This window comes from Miscanthus floridulus, chromosome 9, assembly GCF_019320115.1.
Source record: "Miscanthus floridulus cultivar M001 chromosome 9, ASM1932011v1, whole genome shotgun sequence".
NCBI lineage: Eukaryota > Viridiplantae > Streptophyta > Magnoliopsida > Poales > Poaceae > Miscanthus > Miscanthus floridulus.
This window is the reverse complement of record NC_089588.1, coordinates 63,833,469-63,841,393: the sequence shown is the minus strand read 5'-3', so window position 1 is coordinate 63,841,393 and position 7,925 is coordinate 63,833,469.

The window sequence follows — 7,925 nt, the reverse complement described above, 5'->3', positions numbered from 1 at the left end:
TTAGTAGTCGTGGTTGTGTCTTGAGGTTGTGGAGTAGAGGCATCGTGATCCGTCTCTATGGCTATTGCATCTGCTCTCCTTTCCTCTACTCCGTCTTGTCCAGCGAGATGTCGCAGACATTGACATCATCTTTTTCGAGTTTTAGGAGGGACATGTATATACGACAGGTCAAAGTATTAGCAGAGGTAACACAGCCAAAGCTTTAACAAAATTTACAAGCTAAGGCTTTATCCCTACCTCCCCGTTCGGGTTAAAATCCTTGTCCCAATCTTCCTCCGTTGGCCTCCTTCTGGCTTCACATAGGAAAGGATCCTCGGGACTTACATATCCCTCTTCTGAGTCCTCATCATCATCATCCTCTTCTTCTTCGCCTTCAGCAGCCTCTCCTGCTATTCTTTCTGCTCCCCCTTCCTCCTCGTCACACAGCTCCTGAGTAAGCATCACTTCTAGATCGTTTTCTACCTCATTATCGAACTGCTCCTGAGTAAGCTGGTCCTCTAGTGCTTGTTCCTCATAGGCTGGCTACTCATCATGCTCGGGGCATCGGGCTGCACTGTCTGGTGTTCGCGACATTATTTCGCGCTTTGTTCTAATAGATTCAAGAAAGTGTGCTTTAGGTACGCGAGAAGGTATAAGAAATCAAAAAGGTCTATAAACCAAAGTAGTCCTATAAAACAACAATATATAAAAAACGAGAAGTAGCAGTAGTAGAGGCCTCAGAAACATGTCAATCATCATCTGATCTTGAACTTGGAGCATCAAGGCATCATAACAGAGAAGAGAGGAGAAGGTAATGTAGGGGCGGCTGCTAATGATGCTAAGTTCCTCACAAGTTCTTGATCATTAGCTCATATTCCATATAATGTATGGACTTAGACAATTTCATCATCGGCAAAACAAAGGAGAGGAGAGGAGAGGAGAGGGGAGATTTGGCAAAAAAAGCAACAACTGCTTAACAAACATAGAGAGGAAAAGGTGTAAAAACAAGCAGCTGCTGCTTCCCAAACATAGAGGATAGGAAAATTAGCCAAAAAATAGTTGACTGCTGCCACATGGTTGGAAGACCCCTGCAGATCAAAATCTGGTAACTTAGATAGCCAGCTAGTAGTAGTAGGAGAGTAGCTAGCAGCAAGTAGAGTAGCTAGCAGCCAGCTAGTATTAGTAGTAGTTTCTAAGAGTATAGGGAAGAGGGCAGAGCAGCAGCCAACACTAGAGTAGTATAGAGTAGTAGTAGAACAGCAGTAGGATAGTAGTATAGAAGTAGCAGCCAGCAGTGCAGTTAAGAGCAATAGCCAATGTGTTCCAGGAAATAAAGCCATTAATAAGAACAATGTGATAGAATACAAGCATCAGTAGTACCATGTTGACACTGTGATAGGAAATAAAGCCAATTTGTTGATAGTTTAAATGAGCAATGGAGGAAATAGGATTTATTAACTTGCAAGAAGACTCACTATGCATATATAAAATAGTGGGCATATAGAAGCATATATTAAAACAGTTGGCATATATAAAACAGTCTATTTTCAAGAGTTCAAGAGCCATCTAAGTTTCATGCTGGAGGGCCTGAAAGCACAAATGCTCCATTTAACTTCCTGGTGAATGCTTTTTTCACAAAATATATACATGAATTGCTTGACTTGTAATGATGTTTACATGATATTCTGCTAATTTTTCCAGTGTTCTAAAAGCATGGCCACTAGGTGGACAATAGGATGGCACCCAGTAGAGACAATTGAAAAAGGGTCAGCCACTCAGCTATGAACTTAGACAAATTACAAGAAACCGTACAAGATGGTTTGCCCCATATTCTACATATGGCTTACATTCTGATTGTTTATTATGTAAATCACTGGAACCAAGGTCGACCTATATGCTTTCCTAGAGAAATGAATTTGCATCAAATAGCCACCACCAGCTAAGGCACACAAGTGGCAACTGGTAAGTGGTAACCTCAAATTGCAGCATCTCACTCCCCTATCTCCTCCATCATCCCCTACACTGATTAGCTATCTAGAGAGCATGCATCATGGCTATCAGAGAATTTCAATGGAATTACTTCTAGGTGCTATTTGATCCATTAGCATCTATGTGCACCTGTCGTGCATGCCTCGCTAATATAAGCATGTCAGCGCGTCATCCAAATGGAAACAAGCACACTCATCATAAGGAATTTGACCACAGATCATTTCAATACAGACAGAAAATAGCAGAAATTTGAAAGAAACCATTCTAGCCAGCCCACTCCAATGAAGTAGCATCATATTCTGAAAGTGCATTTAGGGATGCAGAGGGGTACCCAACGGTGTTTTGGGGTTCAACTAATTAATTACGTGGTATGCCATTTTAGTTCATTTCTTCCCCCTAAATTAATTAGGTGGCAAGCCATTTTAGTTCATTCTAGCAAGTTTTGGGCCAACCCAATGACCGAAAATAAGTGGAACTTGCATCCCAAACTGCATTTCATTGCAATACTAGATCAAAGATTCAAGGGGCACTTCCAACAGAATCACAAGCATTGGCACTCACAAGTCACAATCTTGGAATTTTACAGCAAAATGAAGAGCAAAAGTACCCTATTAATGAACTGGCCTTCACATCCACATTCAAATTATGTGCCATATAGAATGGATAAGCTGTTCCTAGTTTCAAAGAAAAGAAGTCTCACTACCAAGAACTCCGTAAATATTGAGACGTTCACCGCAGATCTAATATCTAGGATAGACCAAGCATCAGCTCAAATCATCAAGACCAGGTACGGTAAGGAGAAGTCGCTCTGGGTGATAGGGATACGCATGTATACCTCGAGCTCGGCGGACTTCATGGCGATGGAGATTGCTCTGCAAAGGAAGGAAGGGGAGAGAAGGGAGTGAGCATACCTGGTGGGTGATCATCGCCGGTGAAGAGGTGGCGAACTAGGCCGGGGTTCGCCCAGCCATTGGAGGGGGCACGCGGGTGCGCCGCCGGCCGCCGGTGGAGGTGCGCGGAGGCTGCCCGCCGGTGGAAACCCTAGGGCAGGGAGGAGTAGGCGCGCGGGTGCGGGGAGGGGGCGTGGGTGCGGGGAGGGAGCGCGCAGGTGCGGAGATGGGGCGCATGGGTGCGGGGAAGGGGCGTGGACCGGCGTTGGGATAGGTCTGGGAGACGGCGTCGGTGGGGCAGCCTGACGGCGTCGGAGGAGAAGAGAGTGCCCAACAACAGACAACACCCGTGCGCCCTTGGATTTATAGTCGGGATGGGGTGGTTCCTGATCCAGCCGCCCCTACAAATGCATTTGTAAGGACGGTTCCTGATCCAACCGCCCCTATAAATATTTGTTATTTTTTTAAATTATTAATTCTGTATTATAAAAACTATTGTGTATATATAAAACAATTGTGTATATGCAATTGTGACCAAAATAAAAGTAATATAAAAACAATTGTGTATATGCACAAATATAATATTTTGTATTATTCTATATATGAAGAAATATATATATAAACAATTGTAGTCAAAACAATATAGAAAAAAGAACAAAAAATAAAAATTTAAATTTTAAAACTTTGACTACAATTTTATAACATTAAATGAAATAAAATGAAAATGTTGTAAACATAAAAGTTGTATAACTCATCAACATGTACAACTTTTATTTTGGTCGTCTTGTCATGTGACTTTGTTTGAACGATTCAAATTTTGAAATTCAAACAATTTCAACTTGAAACAATATTTTGAAAGAGTAAATGATTTCAGATGAAAAACTCATGAATACCAAAGTTGCAGAACTCATCAATATGTACAACTTTTATTTTGATCATATTTTCATTTGACTAAATTTGAATAGTTGAAATTTTGAATTTCAATAATTGACAACTTCAAACAAGATTTTGAAACCTTAAATGATTTCAACAATAAAAGTCGTGAACATAAAAGTTGTTGAACTCATCACTATCTACAACTTTTATTTGGTCACTTCTTTATGTGACAAAGTATTAGTAAACATTATTCATAAATTCACATATTACTCATATTTTTCTGAACTATACGAGAAATATGTTGATTTGTGAACAATGTTTAATATCACTTTGTCAGATGAAGAAATGATTAAAATAAAAGTTGTAGATCTTGATGAGTTATACAACTTTGGTACTCATCATTTTTTCAGCTGAAATCATTTAATGGTTGAAAATCTCGTTCGAACTTGCCATTTTTTTAAATTTGAAAATTTGAAGTGCTCAAACTTTGTCAAATGAAAAGAATGACCAAATCAACACACTAACTTGATAGGGCAAGATTTTAGAAAATTTTACGAAAAAAAATCATCACATTTGGAGTTAGTATGAGGAAGAAAGACTAGTTACAAATTTTACCCACAGATTAAAAAGTAAAAGCACAACTGTTCATGACGATCAATGATGAACAAGTGTGATTTCTCTTTTTAATCTATGGCAGAAACTTGTAACTAGTTTTTCTCCCTTATACTAACTCCAAATGTGATGGTTTTTTTCCTAAAATTTTCTAAAATCATGCTCTATCATTTTAGTCTAGTCATCTATCTTTGTCACTAATTTTGAATAATTCAAAATTTAAATTTCAGAAAATGACAGCTTCAAACCTGATTTTCAAACACTAAATGATTTCAGCTGTAAAGGTGATGAATATAAAAGTTGTATAACTCGTCAAGATCTCCTACTTTTATTTTGGTCATTTATTCATTTCATAAAGTGTTAAGTGATTTTATAAAGTTTTAGTAGTAATAGAGTGGATGTTGCAAAGGGTAGTCTCACACACATACAAAAATATGTAGTCTTACACACGTACATAAATATATAGTCTCACACGCATCCATAAATGAAGTCTTACAAACACACTTACATAAACACTCCACGTTCAACAACTAGCTAGCCTGCTGTAACGACTTTCCCCTTAACACCTTTTCGTTTCCATGGCAATATATCTTTGGGGAGGTTCTTTTCCATAACACTAATCTTCTTAGGAAAGTCTATGAATAGCGGCATCTCATTATAGTTATTGTAAGCTTCAACATCATCCATGCCATCAACTCCAATAACATGATGTTTTCCGGAGGCAACCACATGCTTTGTCTTCTTCTTTGAGGGGAGGTTACTTTGTCGGTCAGACATATAGACAACTTGTGCGACACGTGAAGCGAGCACCCAAGGGTCATCTTGGTAGCCTAGATTCTCAAGGTCTAGGACTCTCAATCCGATCTTGTTTAGTTAGTGTTGTTTGATCCAGCGGCATCAAAATAGGGCCACCGTTATATCCCTTCCATAGTCAAGTTCTCATATCTCTTCAATGATGCCAAAGTATTGGATCTTTCACCCTAATCCATCGAGAGCCTCTATTCGAACGCCGTTGTTTTGGTTCACATATTTACTATCCCTTGAATGGGTATAGTACGTATACCCATTGATGTCATAAGCATTCTAAGATGTCACTTATCTCGATGGCCCCTCCACTAACCTACTGATGGTAATAGAGTCTATGGTTTCTCCAGGCGGTATATTTTGGTCCTTCAACCATGTAGTTAGTCATTGCTTGTGTTGTTTCATGACCCAATCATCTGAATGACTATTTCTCTCCACCATAATGATAGCCAAGTGTTCATCAATGTACGATTATATCAGTTGTGTACTCTGCAAGACACTGTAATGCGCCTGACTCATCTCTTTGTAATCATGGTCGATGAACACTTTTCTACCACTGGTGCCCTTCCCAGCCAGCCTACCCTTGTGATGAGAATCGGGTTACCAATCCCTTTCTGTACTTTTAGTTACTCTTGACAGCACTCAACGACTTCTTCAGTACTGTAACCCTCTATCATGGAGCCCTCTGGGTATGCTCGATTATGCATGTATTGACTTAGAACCAACATGAACCGCTCGTAGGACCACATTTCATACAAGTAGCAAGGGCCCAGTGCCTGTATCTGATGAACCATGTGAATCATGAGATGTGGCATTATATCAAAAAAGTAGGAGGTAAACACATCTCCAGTTGATTTTGTGTCTTCACCACAAATTCATGTAGGCCACTCAGCTCTTGCTTGCCAATCGTCTTCTGTGAGATCTTCGAAAAGAAGTAGCACATGCGGGTAATGGTCATTTTCAAGAAATTTGGCTTTATAGCCCTGATTGCAATAGGTAGAAACACTGTCAGCATCACATGGCAATCGTGAGCCTTACAATGTGTTATTGCAAGTCCTTTATCGACACTAGCTTCTTTACATTTGCTAAAAACCCAGTCGGGACTTTGATCCCCCTCAGGAAAGTACATATAGCTCTCTTCTCGTCTGGTGTTAGGTTGAAGCACACCGTGGGCAGAGTGTATTTTCCATTAGCCTCAGGTACCGGGTGAAGCTGTGGCATCACGTTTAGCTGCACCATGTCTTTCCGTGCTTTCAGACCATCATTTGACTTGCCTGTGTCCATCAAGGTAGCAATGAGACTCTCAAAGGCATTTTTCTGCACGTGCATAGCATCAATGGCATGGGGGACCTCCAAGTCTGGCCAATAAGGCAGATACTGAAAGAAGATCGATTGTTTCTTGAAAGGTACTCCTTCGACAGGAGGTGTGCTTCTATCTCTGTTTGTCCCATCTGGATTCTTCTTTCCATACATGGTGCATATGTTTTTCACCATTCTATACACGTGTTCTCCGTTATGACGTCTCTCTGGAGGGGGTTCAATCTCCGGGGTGTTGTCATAAAATCTAAAGAACAATTTGCTATAGTACTTGTGACTTGTCTTTAAGAAGCATCGGTTCCTTAGGTAAACTATCTTCTTGGATGCATCCAGGTACACCCATGTAGTACCTTCCAAGCAAACCAAGCATCCCGTCTTTCCTTTGATCTGTCCAGACAAAGCAAACAGTGCGGAATAATCATTGGTAGTAACAAATATTATTGCTCTACATATGAAGTCCTCCTTTCGAAATGCATCGTACATGTGCTCCCCATGCCTCCATAGCCTCTCCATTTCTTGCATCAAAGGCTCGAGGAACACGTCTATATCAATGCCTGGTTGTTTAGGGCCAGAAATAAGAATAGTGAGGAGAAGGTACTTTCTCTTCTGACACAACCATGTTGGGATGTTGTACATGGTCAAGATCACTAGCTATGTGCTGTGGTCGCTCATCCTCTCATTAAAGGGATTCATTCCATCGGTGCTCAAGCCAGACCGTATATTTCTTAGGTCATCGTTGAATTCTTTGTGCTTCTCATTAAACCTTTGCCATTGACTACAATCAGCCGGGTGTGCAATCTTATCATCATCCACCTTGCGCTCATCATTCCACCATGTCATGAGTGTGGCTTCTTTAGGGTTTAGGAAGATACGTCTTAAGCGGTCGGTCACTGGCAGGTACCACATTACCAAGGTAGGAATTCTTCTCTGCTTTGTATCATTGCCTAATGGAGTGTCCTCTGGGGGCTGAGATTCTTGTACCACCTTTTTTGTACCCTTCTTATTCCTCTTTTTTCCCGTGGAGGCTTCGTCCCCACCGTAAAGGTCATTGTTCTTGTATCGGTTGGCCCCACACCGAGGACATTTATCTAGTGACGAACGTTTTGTCACGAAAAAGTATACAGTGGTTGGGGCATGCATTGATTTTTTCAACCCCCATTGTCAATGGACTTATGACCTTCTTCGCTTGGTATGTGTTGGTGGGAACTGAGTTTGGTTGTGGCAGCACCCATGACAGAAGATGCAATAGATCATTGAAACTACAGTCTGACCAGCTGTACTTAGCCTTCAGGATGAGCAGCTCAAGCACAAAACGTAGCAATGTCCAATGTGTCGGACAACCCTTTTCAACACCATACACAGTCTCCTTCGATGCTTTTGTCACCCTTTCCAAATTTTCTAGACCTTTCGGGATATTTAATAAAATCTTTGGTCCAAGGGCTCGAATCATGTCTCCAA